The following is an 18,408-nucleotide window of genomic DNA, read 5'->3' as shown; positions in this document are numbered from 1 at the left end:
ATACAGTGAGTACAGGGAGCTGCTGTCAGTATATACCGTGAGTACACAGGGAGCTGTTGTCAGTATATACAGTGAGTACACAGGGAGCTGCTCTCAGTATATACAGTGAGTACACAGGGAGCTGCTCTCAGTATATACAGTGAGTACACAGGGAGCTGCTCTCAGTATATACAGTGAGTACACAGGGAGCTGCTCTCAGTATATACAGTGAGTACACAGGGAGCTGCTCTCAGTATATACAGTGAGTACAGGAAGCTGCTGTCAGTATATACAGTGAGTACACAGGGAGCTGCTGTCAGTATATACAGTGAGTACATGGAGTTGCTGTCAGTATATACAGTGAGTACACAGGGAGCTGCTGTCAGTATATACAGTGAGTACACTTAAGCGAACTATTTTACTATAAAGTGACCAACCCCTTTAAAAATTAAACGCCCGTACTCCGCTAGTGGGTGATATGTGACCCCCAACTCCCTCCTTACTCCATGAAGGCAGGCAGATGAGTAGGTAGTTAAAGGGGCATAAGTAGTGGGCGGTGGTTTTTGCAGTGATAGAGGGCAGGGGGCAATGGCTGTGATTCCTCTGTTCCTTAAAAAGCAAATGAAGTAAAAGTTATGTGTAAAAAGAAGAAGCCAAAAGTGTCAGGGAGGCATTGCAATCATTCAAGTCCTCAATGAATCTTCTTGGGTCCGTCGTCGGTCCTTTCGGACATATATCCTGGTGGGTGTCTTCCTTGTGGGTGTCATTGAGGGTGGTTGAATGATACAAGCTCCGCCTTCCTAGCACACTATATGAGTGGGTCATCTTGGTATTTATAACCCCACAGGAGCTTGTGACTATTCATTGGGGAGAGACCCGGGGCCATTTCCCCTTGTACAAGTCCATTAAAAAAGACTGGCCAAAAAATCATGGCCACACTCTTTCCCGGTCTTAATAGTCACTTCCTGAGCATAAACTCTCACCCAAGGAGGCGCATTAACAGCATTTCTGCCACCACCAGCTGCCTCCTCATTTGCATACGGCCCACTGGCTGGCTCCTCATTTGCATACGGCACTCTGGCTGAAGCCTCAGCCTGTGCTTGTCTGTGGCAGTTGACAACTGTTGCTTAGGGACGCTCAGGTCCTGGGTTCTAATCCCGCATGGGCAAGAAGTGTGGATGCTCTCCCTGTGTGGGTGTGCGCGGGGCGGGCCTGCTTTTCCTGCCACAATCCAAACATACAGCCAGCAGGGGGATTGGGAATTTACACATTCAACCCTAGAAGGGGACAGGGAGCTGCAGTCAGTATATACAGTGAGTACACAGGTGGCTGCTGTCAGTATATACTGTGCGTACACTGGGAGCTGGTGTCGGTATATACAGTGAGTACACAGGTGGCTGCTGTCAGTATATTCTGTGCGTACACTGGGAGATGGTGTCGGTATATACAGTGAGTACACAGGAAGCTACTGTTGGTATATACAGTGAGTACACAGGAAGCTGCTGTCGGTATATACAGTGAGTACACAAGGAGCTGCTGTCAGTATATACAGTGAGTACAGGAGGCTGTTGTAAGTATATTCAGTGAGTACACAGGAAGCTGTCGTCAGTATATACATTGAGAATGAGTACACAGGAATCTGCTGTCAGTATATACAGAGTACACAGGGAGCTGCTGTCAGTATATACTGTGCGTACACTGGAAGCTGGTGTCGGTATATACAGTGAGTACAAAGGAAGCTGCTGTTGGTATATACAGTGAGTACACAGGAAGCTGCTGTCGGTATATACAGTGAGTACACAAGGAGCTGCTGTGAGTATATACAGTGACTATACATGGAGCTGCTATCAGTATATACATTAAGAATGAGTAAACAGGAAGCTGTTGTCAGTATATGCAGAGAGTACACAGGGAGCTGCTGTCAGTATATACAGTGAGTATACAGGAAGCTGCTGTCAGTATATACAGTGAGTACACAGGGAGCTACTGTCAGTATATACAGTGAGTACAGGGAGCTGCTGTCAGTATATACAGTGAGTACACAGGGAGCTGCTGTCAGTATATACAGTGTGTACACTGGGAGCTGCTGTCAGTATATACAGTGAGTACAGGGAGCTGCTGTCAGTATATACAGTGAGTACACAGGGAGCTGCTGTCAGTATATACAGTGAGTATACAGGAAGCTGCTGTCAGTATATACAGTGAGTACACAGGGAGCTGCTGTCAGTATATACAGTGAGTACACAAGAAGCTTCTGTAAGTGTATACAGTGAGTACACAGGGAGCTGCTGTCAGTATATACAGTGAGTATACAGGGAGCTGTTGTCAGTATATACAGTGAGTACACAGGGAGCTGCTCTCAGTATATACAGTGAGTACACAGGGAGCTGCTCTCAGTATATACAGTGAGTACACAGGGAGCTGCTCTCAGTATATACAGTGAGTACACAGGGAGCTGCTCTCAGTATATACAGTGAGTACAGGAAGCTGCTGTCAGTATATACAGTGAGTACACAGGGAGCTGCTGTCAGTATATACAGTGAGTACATGGAGCTGCTGTCAGTATATACAGTGAGTACACAGGGAGCTGCTGTCAGTATATACAGTGAGTACACTTAAGTGAACTATTTTACTATAAAGTGACCAACCCCTTTAAAAATTAAACGCCCGTACTCCGCTAGTGGGTGATATGTGACCCCCAACTCCCTCCTTACTCCATGAAGGCAGGCAGATGAGTAGGTAGTTAAAGGGGCATAAGTAGTGGGCGGTGGTTTTTGCAGTGATAGAGGGCAGGGGGCAATGGCTGTGATTCCTCTGTCCCTCAAAAAGCAAATGAAGTAAAAGTTATGTGTAAAAAGAAGAAGCCAAAAGTGTCAGGGAGGCATTGCAATCATTCAAGTCCTCAATGAATCTTCTTCGGTCCGTCGTCGGTCCTTTCGGACATATATCCTGGTGGGTGTCTTCCTTGTGGGTGTCATTGAGGGTGGTTGAATGATACAAGCTCCGCCTTCCTAGCACACTATATGAGTGGGTCATCTTGGTATTTATAACCCCACAGGAGCTTGTGACTATTCATTGGGGAGAGACCCGGGGCCATTTCCCCTTGTACAAGTCCATTGAAAAAGACTGGCCAAAAAATCATGGCCACACTCTTTCCCGGTCTTAATAGTCACTTCCTGAGCATAAACTCTCACCCAAGGAGGCGCATTAACAGCATTTCTGCCACCACCAGCTGCCTCCTCATTTGCATACGGCCCTCTGGCTGGCTCCTCATTTGCATACGGCACTCTGGCTGAAGCCTCAGCCTGTGCTTGTCTGTGGCAGTTGACAACTGTTGCTTAGGGACGCTCAGGTCCTGGGTTCTAATCCCGCATGGGCAAGAAGTGTGGATGCTCTCCCTGTGTGGGTGTGCGCGGGGCGGGCCTGCTTTTCCTGCCACAATCCAAACATACAGCCAGCAGGGGGATTGGGAATTTACACATTCAACCCTAGAAGGGGACAGGGAGCTGCAGTCAGTATATACAGTGAGTACACAGGTGGCTGCTGTCAGTATATACTGTGCGTACACTGGGAGCTGGTGTCGGTATATACAGTGAGTACACAGGTGGCTGCTGTCAGTATATTCTGTGCGTACACTGGGAGATGGTGTCGGTATATACAGTGAGTACACAGGAAGCTACTGTTGGTATATACAGTGAGTACACAGGAAGCTGCTGTCGGTATATACAGTGAGTACACAAGGAGCTGCTGTCAGTATATACAGTGAGTACAGGAGGCTGTTGTAAGTATATTCAGTGAGTACACAGGAAGCTGTCGTCAGTATATACAGAGTACACAGGGAGCTGCTGTCAGTATATACTGTGCGTACACTGGAAGCTGGTGTCGGTATATACAGTGAGTACACAGGAAGCTGCTGTTGGTATATACAGTGAGTACACAGGAAGCTGCTGTCGGTATATACAGTGAGTACACAAGGAGCTGCTGTGAGTATATACAGTGACTATACATGGAGCTGCTATCAGTATATACATTAAGAATGAGTAAACAGGGAGCTGCTGTCAGTATATACAGTGAGTACAGGGAGCTACTGTCAGTATATACCGTGAGTAAACAGGGAGCTGTTGTCAGTATATACAGTGAGTACACAGGGAGCTGCTGTCAGTATATACAGTGAGTACACAAGAAGCTGCTGTCAGTATATACAATGAATACACAGGGAGCTGCTGTCAGTATATACAGTGAGTACACAAGAAGCTGCTGTCAGTATATACAGTGAGTACACAGGGAGCTGCTGTCAGCATATACAGTGAGTATACAGGAAGCTGCTGTCAGTATATACAGTGAGTACACAGGGAGCTGCTGTCAGTATATACAGTGAGTATACAGGAAGCTGCTGTCAGTATATACAGTGAGTACACAGGGAGCTGCTGTCAGCATATACAGTGAGTATACAGGAAGCTGCTGTCAGTATATACAGTGAGTACACAGGGAGCTGCTGTCAGTATATACAGTGAGTATACAGGAAGCTGCTGTCAGTATATACAGTGAGTACACAAGGAGCTGCTGTCAGTATATACAGTGAGTACAGGAGGCTGTTGTAAGTATATTCAGTGAGTACACAGGAAGCTGTCGTCAGTATATACATTGAGAATGAGTACACAGGAATCTGCTGTCAGTATATACAGAGTACACAGGGAGCTGCTGTCAGTATATACAGTGAGTATACAGGAAGCTGCTGTCAGTATATACAGTGAGTACACAGGGAGCTGCTGTCAGTATATACAGTGAGTACAGGGAGCTGCTGTCAGTATATACAGTGAGTACACAGGGAGCTGCTGTCAGTATATACAGTGTGTACACTGGGAGCTGCTGTCAGTATATACAGTGAGTACAGGGAGCTGCTGTCAGTATATACAGTGAGTACACAGGGAGCTGCTGTCAGTATATACAGTGAGTATACAGGAAGCTGCTGTCAGTATATACAGTGAGTACACAGGGAGCTGCTGTCAGTATATACAGTGAGTACACAGGGAGCTACTGTCAGTATATACAGTGAGTACAGGGAGCTGCTGTCAGTATATACAGTGAGTACACAGGGAGCTGCTGTCAGTACATACAGTGTGTACACTGGGAGCTGCTGTCAGTATATACAGTGAGTACAGGGAGCTGCTGTCAGTATATACAGTGAGTACACAGGGAGCTGCTGTCAGTATATACAGTGAGTATACAGGAAGCTGCTGTCAGTATATACAGTGATTACACAGGGAGCTGCTGTCAGTATATACAGTGAGTACACAAGAAGCTTCTGTAAGTGTATACAGTGAGTACACAGGGAGCTGCTGTCAGTATATACAGTGAGTATACAGGGAGCTGTTGTCAGTATATACAGTGAGTACACAGGGAGCTGCTCTCAGTATATACAGTGAGTACACAGGGAGCTGCTCTCAGTATATACAGTGAGTACACAGGGAGCTGCTCTCAGTATATACAGTGAGTACACAGGGAGCTGCTGTCAGTATATACAGTGAGTACAGGAAGCTGCTGTCAGTATATACAGTGAGTACACAGGGAGCTGCTGTCAGTATATACAGTGAGTACATGGAGCTGCTGTCAGTATATACAGTGAGTACACAGGGAGCTGCTGTCAGTATATACTGTGAGTACACTTAAGTGAACTATTTTACTATAAAGTGACCAACCCCTTTAAAAATTAAACGCCCGTACTCCGCTAGTGGGTGATATGTGACCCCCAACTCCCTCCTTACTCCATGAAGGCAGGCAGATGAGTAGGTAGTTAAAGGGGCATAAGTAGTGGGCGGTGGTTTTTGCAGTGATAGAGGGCAGGGGGCAATGGCTGTGATTCCTCTGTCCCTCAAAAAGCAAATGAAGTAAAAGTTATGTGTAAAAAGAAGAAGCCAAAAGTGTCAGGCAGGCATTGCAATCATTCAAGTCCTCAATGAATCTTCTTCGGTCCGTCGTCGGTCCTTTCGGACATATATCCTGGTGGGTGTCTTCCTTGTGGGTGTCATTGAGGGTGGTTGAATGATACAAGCTCCGCCTTCCTAGCACACTATATGAGTGGGTCATCTTGGTATTTATAACCCCACAGGAGCTTGTGACTATTCATTGGGGAGAGACCCGGGGCCATTTCCCCTTGTACAAGTCCATTAAAAAAGACTGGCCAAAAAATCATGGCCACACTCTTTCCCGGTCTTAATAGTCACTTCCTGAGCATAAACTCTCACCCAAGGAGGCGCATTAACAGCATTTCTGCCACCACCAGCTGCCTCCTCATTTGCATACGGCCCTCTGGCTGGCTCCTCATTTGCATACGGCACTCTGGCTGAAGCCTCAGCCTGTGCTTGTCTGTGGCAGTTGACAACTGTTGCTTAGGGACGCTCAGGTCCTGGGTTCTAATCCCGCATGGGCAAGAAGTGTGGATGCTCTCCCTGTGTGGGTGTGCGCGGGGCGGGCCTGCTTTTCCTGCCACAATCCAAACATACAGCCAGCAGGGGGATTGGGAATTTACACATTCAACCCTAGAAGGGGACAGGGAGCTGCAGTCAGTATATACAGTGAGTACACAGGTGGCTGCTGTCAGTATATACTGTGCGTACACTGGGAGCTGGTGTCGGTATATACAGTGAGTACACAGGTGGCTGCTGTCAGTATATTCTGTGCGTACACTGGGAGATGGTGTCGGTATATACAGTGAGTACACAGGAAGCTACTGTTGGTATATACAGTGAGTACACAGGAAGCTGCTGTCGGTATATACAGTGAGTACACAAGGAGCTGCTGTCAGTATATACAGTGAGTACAGGAGGCTGTTGTAAGTATATTCAGTGAGTACACAGGAAGCTGTCGTCAGTATATACAGAGTACACAGGGAGCTGCTGTCAGTATATACTGTGCGTACACTGGAAGCTGGTGTCGGTATATACAGTGAGTACAAAGGAAGCTGCTGTTGGTATATACAGTGAGTACACAGGAAGCTGCTGTCGGTATATACAGTGAGTACACAAGGAGCTGCTGTGAGTATATACAGTGACTATACATGGAGCTGCTATCAGTATATACATTAAGAATGAGTAAACAGGAAGCTGCTGTCAGTATATACAGTGAGTACAGGGAGCTACTGTCAGTATATACCGTGAGTAAACAGGGAGCTGTCGTCAGTATATACAGTGAGTACACAGGGAGCTGCTGTCAGTATATACAGTGAGTACACAAGAAGCTGCTGTCAGTATATACAATGAATACACAGGGAGCTGCTGTCAGTATATACTGTGAGTACACAAGAAGCTGCTGTCAGTATATACAGTGAGTACACAGGGAGCTGCTGTCAGCATATACAGTGAGTATACAGGAAGCTGCTGTCAGTATATACAGTGAGTACACAGGGAGCTGCTGTCAGTATATACAGTGAGTATACAGGAAGCTGCTGTCAGTATATACAGTGAGTACACAGGGAGCTGCTGTCAGCATATACAGTGAGTATACAGGAAGCTGCTGTCAGTATATACAGTGAGTACACAGGGAGCTGCTGTCAGTATATACAGTGAGTATACAGGAAGCTGCTGTCAGTATATACAGTGAGTACACAAGGAGCTGCTGTCAGTATATACAGTGAGTACAGGAGGCTGTTGTAAGTATATTCAGTGAGTACACAGGAAGCTGTCGTCAGTATATACATTGAGAATGAGTACACAGGAATCTGCTGTCAGTATATACAGAGTACACAGGGAGCTGCTGTCAGTATATACAGTGAGTATACAGGAAGCTGCTGTCAGTATATACAGTGAGTACACAGGGAGCTGCTGTCAGTATATACAGTGAGTACAGGGAGCTGCTGTCAGTATATACAGTGAGTACACAGGGAGCTGCTGTCAGTATATACAGTGTGTACACTGGGAGCTGCTGTCAGTATATACAGTGAGTACAGGGAGCTGCTGTCAGTATATACAGTGAGTACACAGGGAGCTGCTGTCAGTATATACAGTGAGTATACAGGAAGCTGCTGTCAGTATATACAGTGAGTACACAGGGAGCTGCTGTCAGTATATACAGTGAGTACACAAGAAGCTTCTGTAAGTGTATACAGTGAGTACACAGGGAGCTGCTGTCAGTATATACAGTGAGTACAGGGAGCTGCTGTCAGTATATACCGTGAGTATACAGGGAGCTGTTGTCAGTATATACAGTGAGTACACAGGGAGCTGCTGTCAGTATATACAGTGAGTACACAGGGAGCTGCTCTCAGTATATACAGTGAGTACACAGGGAGCTGCTCTCAGTATATACAGTGAGTACACAGGGAGCTGCTGTCAGTATATACAGTGAGTACAGGAAGCTGCTGTCAGTATATACAGTGAGTACACAGGGAGCTGCTGTCAGTATATACAGTGAGTACACAGGAAGCTGCTGTCGGTATATACAGTGAGTACACAAGGAGCTGCTGTCAGTATATACAGTGAGTACAGGAGGCTGTTGTAAGTATATTCAGTGAGTACACAGGAAGCTGTCGTCAGTATATACATTGAGAATGAGTACACAGGAATCTGCTGTCAGTATATACAGAGTACACAGGGAGCTGCTGTCAGTATATACTGTGCGTACACTGGAAGCTGGTGTCGGTATATACAGTGAGTACAAAGGAAGCTGCTGTTGGTATATACAGTGAGTACACAGGAAGCTGCTGTCGGTATATACAGTGAGTACACAAGGAGCTGCTGTGAGTATATACAGTGACTATACATGGAGCTGCTATCAGTATATACATTAAGAATGAGTAAACAGGAAGCTGCTGTCAGTATATACAGAGAGTACACAGGGAGCTGCTGTCAGTATATACAGTGAGTACAGGGAGCTACTGTCAGTATATACCGTGAGTAAACAGGGAGCTGTTGTCAGTATATACAGTGAGTACACAGGGAGCTGCTGTCAGTATATACAGTGAGTACACAAGAAGCTGCTGTCAGTATATACAATGAATACACAGGGAGCTGCTGTCAGTATATACAGTGAGTACACAAGAAGCTGCTGTCAGTATATACAGTGAGTACACAGGGAGCTGCTGTCAGCATATACAGTGAGTATACAGGAAGCTGCTGTCAGTAAATACAGTGAGTACACAGGGAGCTGCTGTCAGTATATACAGTGAGTATACAGGAAGCTGCTGTCAGTATATACAGTGAGTACACATGGAGCTGCTGTCAGCATATACAGTGAGTATACAGGAAGCTGCTGTCAGTATATACAGTGAGTACACAGGAAGCTGCTGTCAGTATATACAGTGAGTATACAGGAAGCTGCTGTCAGTATATACAGTGAGTACACAAGGAGCTGCTGTCAGTATATACAGTGAGTACAGGAGGCTGTTGTAAGTATATTCAGTGAGTACACAGGAAGCTGACGTCAGTATATACATTGAGAATGAGTACACAGGAATCTGCTGTCAGTATATACAGAGTACAAAGGGAGCTGCTGTCAGTATATACTGTGCGTACACTGGAAGCTGGTGTCGGTATATACAGTGAGTACAAAGGAAGCTGCTGTTGGTATATACAGTGAGTACACAGGAAGCTGCTGTCGGTATATACAGTGAGTACACAAGGAGCTGCTGTGAGTATATACAGTGACTATACATGGAGCTGCTATCAGTATATACATTAAGAATGAGTAAACAGGAAGCTGCTGTCAGTATATGCAGAGAGTACACAGGGAGCTGCTGTCAGTATATACAGTGAGTACAGGGAGCTACTGTCAGTATATACCGTAAGTAAACAGGGAGCTGTTGTCAGTATATACAGTGAGTACACAGGGAGCTGCTGTCAGTATATACAGTGAGTACACAAGAAGCTGCTGTCAGTATATACAATGAATACACAGGGAGCTGCTGTCAGTATATACAGTGAGTACACAAGAAGCTGCTGTCAGTATATACAGTGAGTACACAGGGAGCTGCTGTCAGCATATACAGTGAGTAAACAGGAAGCTGCTGTCAGTATATACAGTGAGTACACAGGGAGCTGCTGTCAGTATATACAGTGAGTAAACAGGAAGCTGCTGTCAGTATATACAGTGAGTACACAGGGAGCTGCTGTCAGCATATACAGTGAGTATACAGGAAGCTGCTGTCAGTATATACAGTGAGTACACAGGGAGCTGCTGTCAGTATATACAATGAGTATACAGGAAGCTGCTGTCAGTATATACAGTGAGTACACAGGGAGCTGCTGTCAGTATATACAGTGAGTACAGGGAGCTGCTGTCAGTATATACAGTGAGTACACAGGGAGCTGCTGTCAGTATATACAGTGAGTACACAGGGAGCTGCTGTCAGTATATACAGTGTGTACACTGGGAGCTGCTGTCAGTATATACAGTGAGTACAGGGAGCTGCTGTCAGTATATACAGTAAGTACACAGGGACCTGCTGTCAGTATATACAGTGAGTATACAGGAAGCTGCTGTCAGTATATACAGTGAGTACACAGGGAGCTGCTGTCAGTATATACAGTGAGTACACAAGAAGCTTCTGTAAGTGTATACAGTGAGTACACAGGGAGCTGCTGTCAGTATATACAGTGAGTACAGGGAGCTGCTGTCAGTATATACCGTGAGTATACAGGGAGCTGTTGTCAGTATATACAGTGAGTACACAGGGAGCTGCTCTCAGTATATACAGTGAGTACACAGGGAGCTGCTCTCAGTATATACAGTGAGTACACAGGGAGCTGCTCTCAGTATATACAGTGAGTACACAGGGAGCTGCTCTCAGTATATACAGTGAGTACAGGAAGCTGCTGTCAGTATATACAGTGAGTACACAGGGAGCTGCTGTCAGTATATACAGTGAGTACATGGAGCTGCTGTCAGTATATACAGTGAGTACACAGGGAGCTGCTGTCAGTATATACAGTGAGTACACTTAAGTGAACTATTTTACTATAAAGTGACCAACCCCTTTAAAAATTAAACGCCCGTACTCCGCTAGTGGCTGATATGTGACCCCCAACTCCCTCCTTACTCCATGAAGGCAGGCAGATGAGTAGGTAGTTAAAGGGGCATAAGTAGTGGGCGGTGGTTTTTGCAGTGATAGAGGGCAGGGGGCAATGGCTGTGATTCCTCTGTCCCTCAAAAAGCAAATGAAGTAAAAGTTATGTGTAAAAAGAAGAAGCGAAAAGTGTCAGGGAGGCATTGCAATCATTCAAGTCCTCAATGAATCTTCTTCGGTCCGTCGTCGGTCCTTTCGGACATATATCCTGGTGGGTGTCTTCCTTGTGGGTGTCATTGAGGGTGGTTGAATGATACAAGCTCCGCCTTCCTAGCACACTATATGAGTGGGTCATCTTGGTATTTATAACCCCACAGGAGCTTGTGACTATTCATTGGGGAGAGACCCGGGGCCATTTCCCCTTGTACAAGTCCATTAAAAAAGACTGGCCAAAAAATCATGGCCACACTCTTTCCCGGTCTTAATAGTCACTTCCTGAGCATAAACTCTCACCCAAGGAGGCGCATTAACAGCATTTCTGCCACCACCAGCTGCCTCCTCATTTGCATACGGCCCTCTGGCTGGCTCCTCATTTGCATACGGCCCTCTGGCTGAAGCCTCAGCCTGTGCTTGTCTGTGGCAGTTGACAACTGTTGCTTAGGGACGCTCAGGTCCTGGGTTCTAATCCCGCATGGGCAAGAAGTGTGGATGCTCTCCCTGTGTGGGTGTGCGCGGGGCGGGCCTGCTTTTCCTGCCACAATCCAAACATACAGCCAGCAGGGGGATTGGGAATTTACACATTCAACCCTAGAAGGGGACAGGGAGCTGCAGTCAGTATATACAGTGAGTACACAGGTGGCTGCTGTCAGTATATACTGTGCGTACACTGGGAGCTGGTGTCGGTATATACAGTGAGTACACAGGTGGCTGCTGTCAGTATATTCTGTGCGTACACTGGGAGATGGTGTCGGTATATACAGTGAGTACACAGGAAGCTACTGTTGGTATATACAGTGAGTACACAGGAAGCTGCTGTCGGTATATACAGTGAGTACACAAGGAGCTGCTGTCAGTATATACAGTGAGTACAGGAGGCTGTTGTAAGTATATTCAGTGAGTACACAGGAAGCTGTCGTCAGTATATACATTGAGAATGAGTACACAGGAATCTGCTGTCAGTATATACAGAGTACACAGGGAGCTGCTGTCAGTATATACTGTGCGTACACTGGAAGCTGGTGTCGGTATATACAGTGGGTACAAAGGAAGCTGCTGTTGGTATATACAGTGAGTACACAGGAAGCTGCTGTCGGTATATACAGTGAGTACACAAGGAGCTGCTGTGAGTATATACAGTGACTATACATGGAGCTGCTATCAGAATATACATTAAGAATGAGTAAACAGGAAGCTGCTGTCAGTATATGCAGAGAGTACAAAGGGAGCTGCTGTCAGTATATACAGTGAGTACAGGGAGCTACTGTCAGTATATACCGTGAGTAAACAGGGAGCTGTTGTCAGTATATACAGTGAGTACACAGGGAGCTGCTGTCAGTATATACAGTGAGTACACAAGAAGCTGCTGTCAGTATATACAATGAATACACAGGGAGCTGCTGTCAGTATATACAGTGAGTACACAAGAAGCTGCTGTCAGTATATACAGTGAGTACACAGGGAGCTGCTGTCAGCATATACAGTGGAGTATACAGGAAGCTGCTGTCAGTATATACAGTGAGTACACAGGGAGCTGCTGTCAGTATATACAGTGAGTACACAGGGAGCTGCTGTCAGCATATACAGTGAGTATACAGGAAGCTGCTGTCAGTATATACAGTGAGTACACAGGGAGCTGCTGTCAGTATATACAGTGAGTATACAGGAAGCTGCTGTCAGTATATACAGTGAGTACACAGGGAGCTACTGTCAGTATATACAGTGAGTACAGGGAGCTGCTGTCAGTATATACAGTGAGTACACAGGGAGCTGCTGTCAGTATATACAGTGTGTACACTGGGAGCTGCTGTCAGTATATACAGTGAGTACAGGGAGCTGCTGTCAGTATATACAGTGAGTACACAGGGAGCTGCTGTCAGCATATACAGTGAGTATACAGGAAGCTGCTGTCAGTATATACAGTGAGTACACAGGGAGCTGCTGTCAGTATATACAGTGAGTACACAAGAAGCTTCTGTAAGTGTATACAGTGAGTACACAGGGAGCTGCTGTCAGTATATACAGTGAGTACAGGGAGCTGCTGTCAGTATATACCGTGAGTATACAGGGAGCTGTTGTCAGTATATACAGTGAGTACACAGGGAGCTGCTCTCAGTATATACAGTGAGTACACAGGGAGCTGCTCTCAGTATATACAGTGAGTACACAGGGAGCTGCTCTCAGTATATACAGTGAGTACACAGGGAGCTGCTCTCAGTATATACAGTGAGTACAGGAAGCTGCTGTCAGTATATACAGTGAGTACACAGGGAGCTGCTGTCAGTATATACAGTGAGTACATGGAGCTGCTGTCAGTATATACAGTGAGTACACAGGGAGCTGCTGTCAGTATATACAGTGAGTACACTTAAGTGAACTATTTTACTATAAAGTGACCAACCCCTTTAAAAATTAAACGCCCGTACTCCGCTAGTGGGTGATATGTGACCCCCAACTCCCTCCTTACTCCATGAAGGCAGGCAGATGAGTAGGTAGTTAAAGGGGCATAAGTAGTGGGCGGTGGTTTTTGCAGTGATAGAGGGCAGGGGGCAATGGCTGTGATTCCTCTGTCCCTCAAAAAGCAAATGAAGTAAAAGTTATGTGTAAAAAGAAGAAGCCAAAAGTGTCAGGGAGGCATTGCAATCATTCAAGTCCTCAATGAATCTTCTTTAGTCCGTCGTCGGTACTTTCGGACATATATCCTGGTGGGTGTCTTCCTTGTGGGTGTCATTGAGGGTGGTTGAATGATACAAGCTCCGCCTTCCTAGCACACTATATGAGTGGGTCATCTTGGTATTTATAACCCCACAGGAGCTTGTGACTATTCATTGGGGAGAGACCCGGGGCCATTTCCCCTTGTACAAGTCCATTAAAAAAGACTGGCCAAAAAATCATGGCCACACTCTTTCCCGGTCTTAATAGTCACTTCCTGAGCATAAACTCTCACCCAAGGAGGCGCATTAACAGCATTTCTGCCACCACCAGCTGCCTCCTCATTTGCATACGGCCCTCTGGCTGGCTCCTCATTTGCATACGGCACTCTGGCTGAAGCCTCAGCCTGTGCTTGTCTGTGGCAGTTGACAACTGTTGCTTAGGGACGCTCAGGTACTGGGTTCTAATCCCGCATGGGCAAGAAGTGTGGATGCTCTCCCTGTGTGGGTGTGCGCGGGGCGGGCCTGCTTTTCCTGCCACAATCCAAACATACAGCCAGCAGGGGGATTGGGAATTTACACATTCAACCCTAGAAGGGGACAGGGAGCTGCAGTCAGTATATACAGTGAGTACACAGGTGGCTGCTGTCAGTATATACTGTGCGTACACTGGGAGCTGGTGTCGGTATATACAGTGAGTACACAGGTGGCTGCTGTCAGTATATTCTGTGCGTACACTGGGAGATGGTGTCGGTATATACAGTGAGTACACAGGAAGCTACTGTTGGTATATACAGTGAGTACACAGGAAGCTGCTGTCGGTATATACAGTGAGTACACAAGGAGCTGCTGTCAGTATATACAGTGAGTACAGGAGGCTGTTGTAAGTATATTCAGTGAGTACACAGGAAGCTGTCGTCAGTATATACATTGAGAATGAGTACACAGGAATCTGCTGTCAGTATATACAGAGTACACAGGGAGCTGCTGTCAGTATATACTGTGCGTACACTGGAAGCTGGTGTCGGTATATACAGTGAGTACAAAGGAAGCTGCTGTTGGTATATACAGTGAGTACACAGGAAGCTGCTGTCGGTATATACAGTGAGTACACAAGGAGCTGCTGTGAGTATATACAGTGACTATACATGGAGCTGCTATCAGTATATACATTAAGAATGAGTAAACAGGAAGCTGCTGTCAGTATATGCAGAGAGTACAAAGGGAGCTGCTGTCAGTATATACAGTGAGTACAGGGAGCTACTGTCAGTATATACCGTGAGTAAACAGGGAGCTGTTGTCAGTATATACAGTGAGTACACAGGGAGCTGCTGTCAGTATATACAGTGAGTACACAAGAAGCTGCTGTCAGTATATACAATGAATACACAGGGAGCTGCTGTCAGTATATACAGTGAGTACACAAGAAGCTGCTGTCAGTATATACAGTGAGTACACAGGGAGCTGCTGTCAGCATATACAGTGAGTATACAGGAAGCTGCTGTCAGTATATACAGTGAGTACACAGGGAGCTGCTGTCAGTATATACAGTGAGTACACAGGGAGCTACTGTCAGTATATACAGTGAGTACAGGGAGCTGCTGTCAGTATATACAGTGAGTACACAGGGAGCTGCTGTCAGTATTTACAGTGTGTACACTGGGAGCTGCTGTCAGTATATACAGTGAGTACAGGGAGCTGCTGTCAGTATATACAGTGAGTACACAGGGAGCTGCTGTCAGTATATACAGTGAGTATACAGGAAGCTGCTGTCAGTATATACAGTGAGTACACAGGGAGCTGCTGTCAGTATATACAGTGAGTACACAAGAAGCTTCTGTAAGTGTATACAGTGAGTACACAGGGAGCTGCTGTCAGTATATACAGTGAGTACAGGGAGCTGCTGTCAGTATATACCGTGAGTATACAGGGAGCTGTTGTCAGTATATACAGTGAGTACACAGGGAGCTGCTCTCAGTATATACAGTGAGTACACAGGGAGCTGCTCTCAGTATATACAGTGAGTACACAGGGAGCTGCTCTCAGTATATACAGTGAGTACACAGGGAGCTGCTCTCAGTATATACAGTGAGTACAGGAAGCTGCTGTCAGTATATACAGTGAGTACACAGGGAGCTGCTGTCAGTATATACAGTGAGTACATGGAGCTGCTGTCAGTATATACAGTGAGTACACAGGGAGCTGCTGTCAGTATATACAGTGAGTACACTTAAGTGAACTATTTTACTATAAAGTGACCAACCCCTTTAAAAATTAAACGCCCGTACTCCGCTAGTGGGTGATATGTGACTCCCAACTCCCTCCTTACTCCATGAAGGCAGGCAGATGAGTAGGTAGTTAAAGGGGCATAAGTAGTGGGCGGTGGTTTTTGCAGTGATAGAGGGCAGGGGGCAATGGCTGTGATTCCTCTGTCCCTCAAAAAGCAAATGAAGTAAAAGTTATGTGTAAAAAGAAGAAGCCAAAAGTGTCAGGGAGGCATTGCAATCATTCAAGTCCTCAATGAATCTTCTTCGGTCCGTCGTTGGTCCTTTCGGACATATATCCTGGTGGGTGTCTTCCTTGTGGGTGTCATTGAGGGTGGTTGAATGATACAAGCTCCGCCTTCCTAGCACACTATATGAGTGGGTCATCTTGGTATTTATAACCCCACAGGAGCTTGTGACTATTCATTGGGGAGAGACCCGGGGGCATTTCCCCTTGTACAAGTCCATTGAAAAAGACTGGCCAAAAAATCATGGCCACACTCTTTCCCGGTCTTAATAGTCACTTCCTGAGCATAAACTCTCACCCAAGGAGGCGCATTAACAGCATTTCTGCCACCACCAGCTGCCTCCTCATTTGCATACGGCCCTCTGGCTGGCTCCTCATTTGCATACGGCACTCTGGCTGAAGCCTCAGCCTGTGCTTGTCTGTGGCAGTTGACAACTGTTGCTTAGGGACGCTCAGGTCCTGGGTTCTAATCCCGCATGGGCAAGAAGTGTGGATGCTCTCCCTGTGTGGGTGTGCGCGGGGCGGGCCTGCTTTTCCTGCCACAATCCAAACATACAGCCAGCAGGGGGATTGGGAATTTACACATTCAACCCTAGAAGGGGACAGGGAGCTGCAGTCAGTATATACAGTGAGTACACAGGTGGCTTCTGTCAGTATATACTGTGCGTACACTGGGAGCTGGTGTCGGTATATACAGGTGAGTACACAGGTGGCTGCTGTCAGTATATTCTGTGCGTTACACTGGGAGATGGTGTCGGTATATACAGTGAGTACACAGAAGCTACTGTTGGTATATACAGTGAGTACACAGGAAGCTGCTGTCAGTATATACAGTGAGTACACAAGGAGCTGCTGTCAGGGCCGCTTTAACCAGAGGGCACATGGTGCACGTGCACCGGGCCCACTGGTTAAAGGGCCCCCCGAGCAGGCCGGCCGTTGCTATGTGCGACCAATGCGGTCGCACAGCGCTGCGGCCACCAGCCTGTCAGGGGGGAGCGCCATGGATGGGTAATCTACTTACCCCTCCATGGCGCCCCTGCAGGGCCCCCCCGTCCGCCGCTGCTGCGGCGCTTCAGCGCTGCAGCAGCAGCGACACTGACAGAGAGAGAGCCATTGGCTCCCTCCCTGTCAGTCACTGTTGTGGCAGCACTTCCTGTGGTCACAAGAGGCCGCACTCTCCCTCTAGCGCCCGACGTCACTAGAGCGTCGGTGCGAGGGTAAGGGGAGTGCAGCCTCTTGTGACCGCAGGAAGTGCGGCCACAAGAGGGAAGAGAAGAGGAACGCGAGGACCCAGGTGAGTAACAGTGTTTGTTTTTTTTAATGTTATATGGGAGGGGGAGCTATATACTATTGGGGAGCACAGGGGGCTATATACTATTGGGGAGCACAGGGGGCTATATACTACTGGGGAGCACAGGGGGCTATATACTATTGGGGGGCACAGGGGAGCTATATACTATGGGGGAGAGCACAGGGGGCTATATACTATGGGGGGGCACAGGGGGCTATATACTATGAGGGGCACAGGGGGCTATATACTATTGGGGAGCACAGGGGGCTATATACTATGGGGGGCACAGGGGGCTATATACTATGGGGGAGCACAGGGGGGCTATATACTATGGGGGAGCACAGGGGGCTATATACTACTGGGGAGCACAGGGGGCTATATACTATGGGGGAGCACAGGGGGCTATATACTATGGGGAGCACAGGGGGCTATATACTACTGGGGAGCACAGGGGGCTATATACTACTGGGGAGCACAGGGGAGCTATATACTATAGGGGAGCACAGGGGAGCTATATACTATGGGGGAGCACAGGGAGCTATATACTATAGGGGAGCACAGGGGGCTATATACTATGGGGGAGCACAGGGGGCTATATACTATGGGGGAGCACAGGGAGCTATATACTATAGGGGAGCACAGGGGAGCTATATACTATGGGGGAGCACAGGGGAGCTATATACTATAGGGGAGCACAGGGGGCTATATACTACTGGGGAGCACAGGGGGCTATATACTATGGGGGAGCACAGGGGGCTATA

The sequence above is a fragment of the Dendropsophus ebraccatus genome, chromosome 7, assembly GCF_027789765.1.
Source record: "Dendropsophus ebraccatus isolate aDenEbr1 chromosome 7, aDenEbr1.pat, whole genome shotgun sequence".
Lineage (NCBI taxonomy): Eukaryota > Metazoa > Chordata > Amphibia > Anura > Hylidae > Dendropsophus > Dendropsophus ebraccatus.
Note: the sequence above shows the minus strand (reverse complement) of the source record.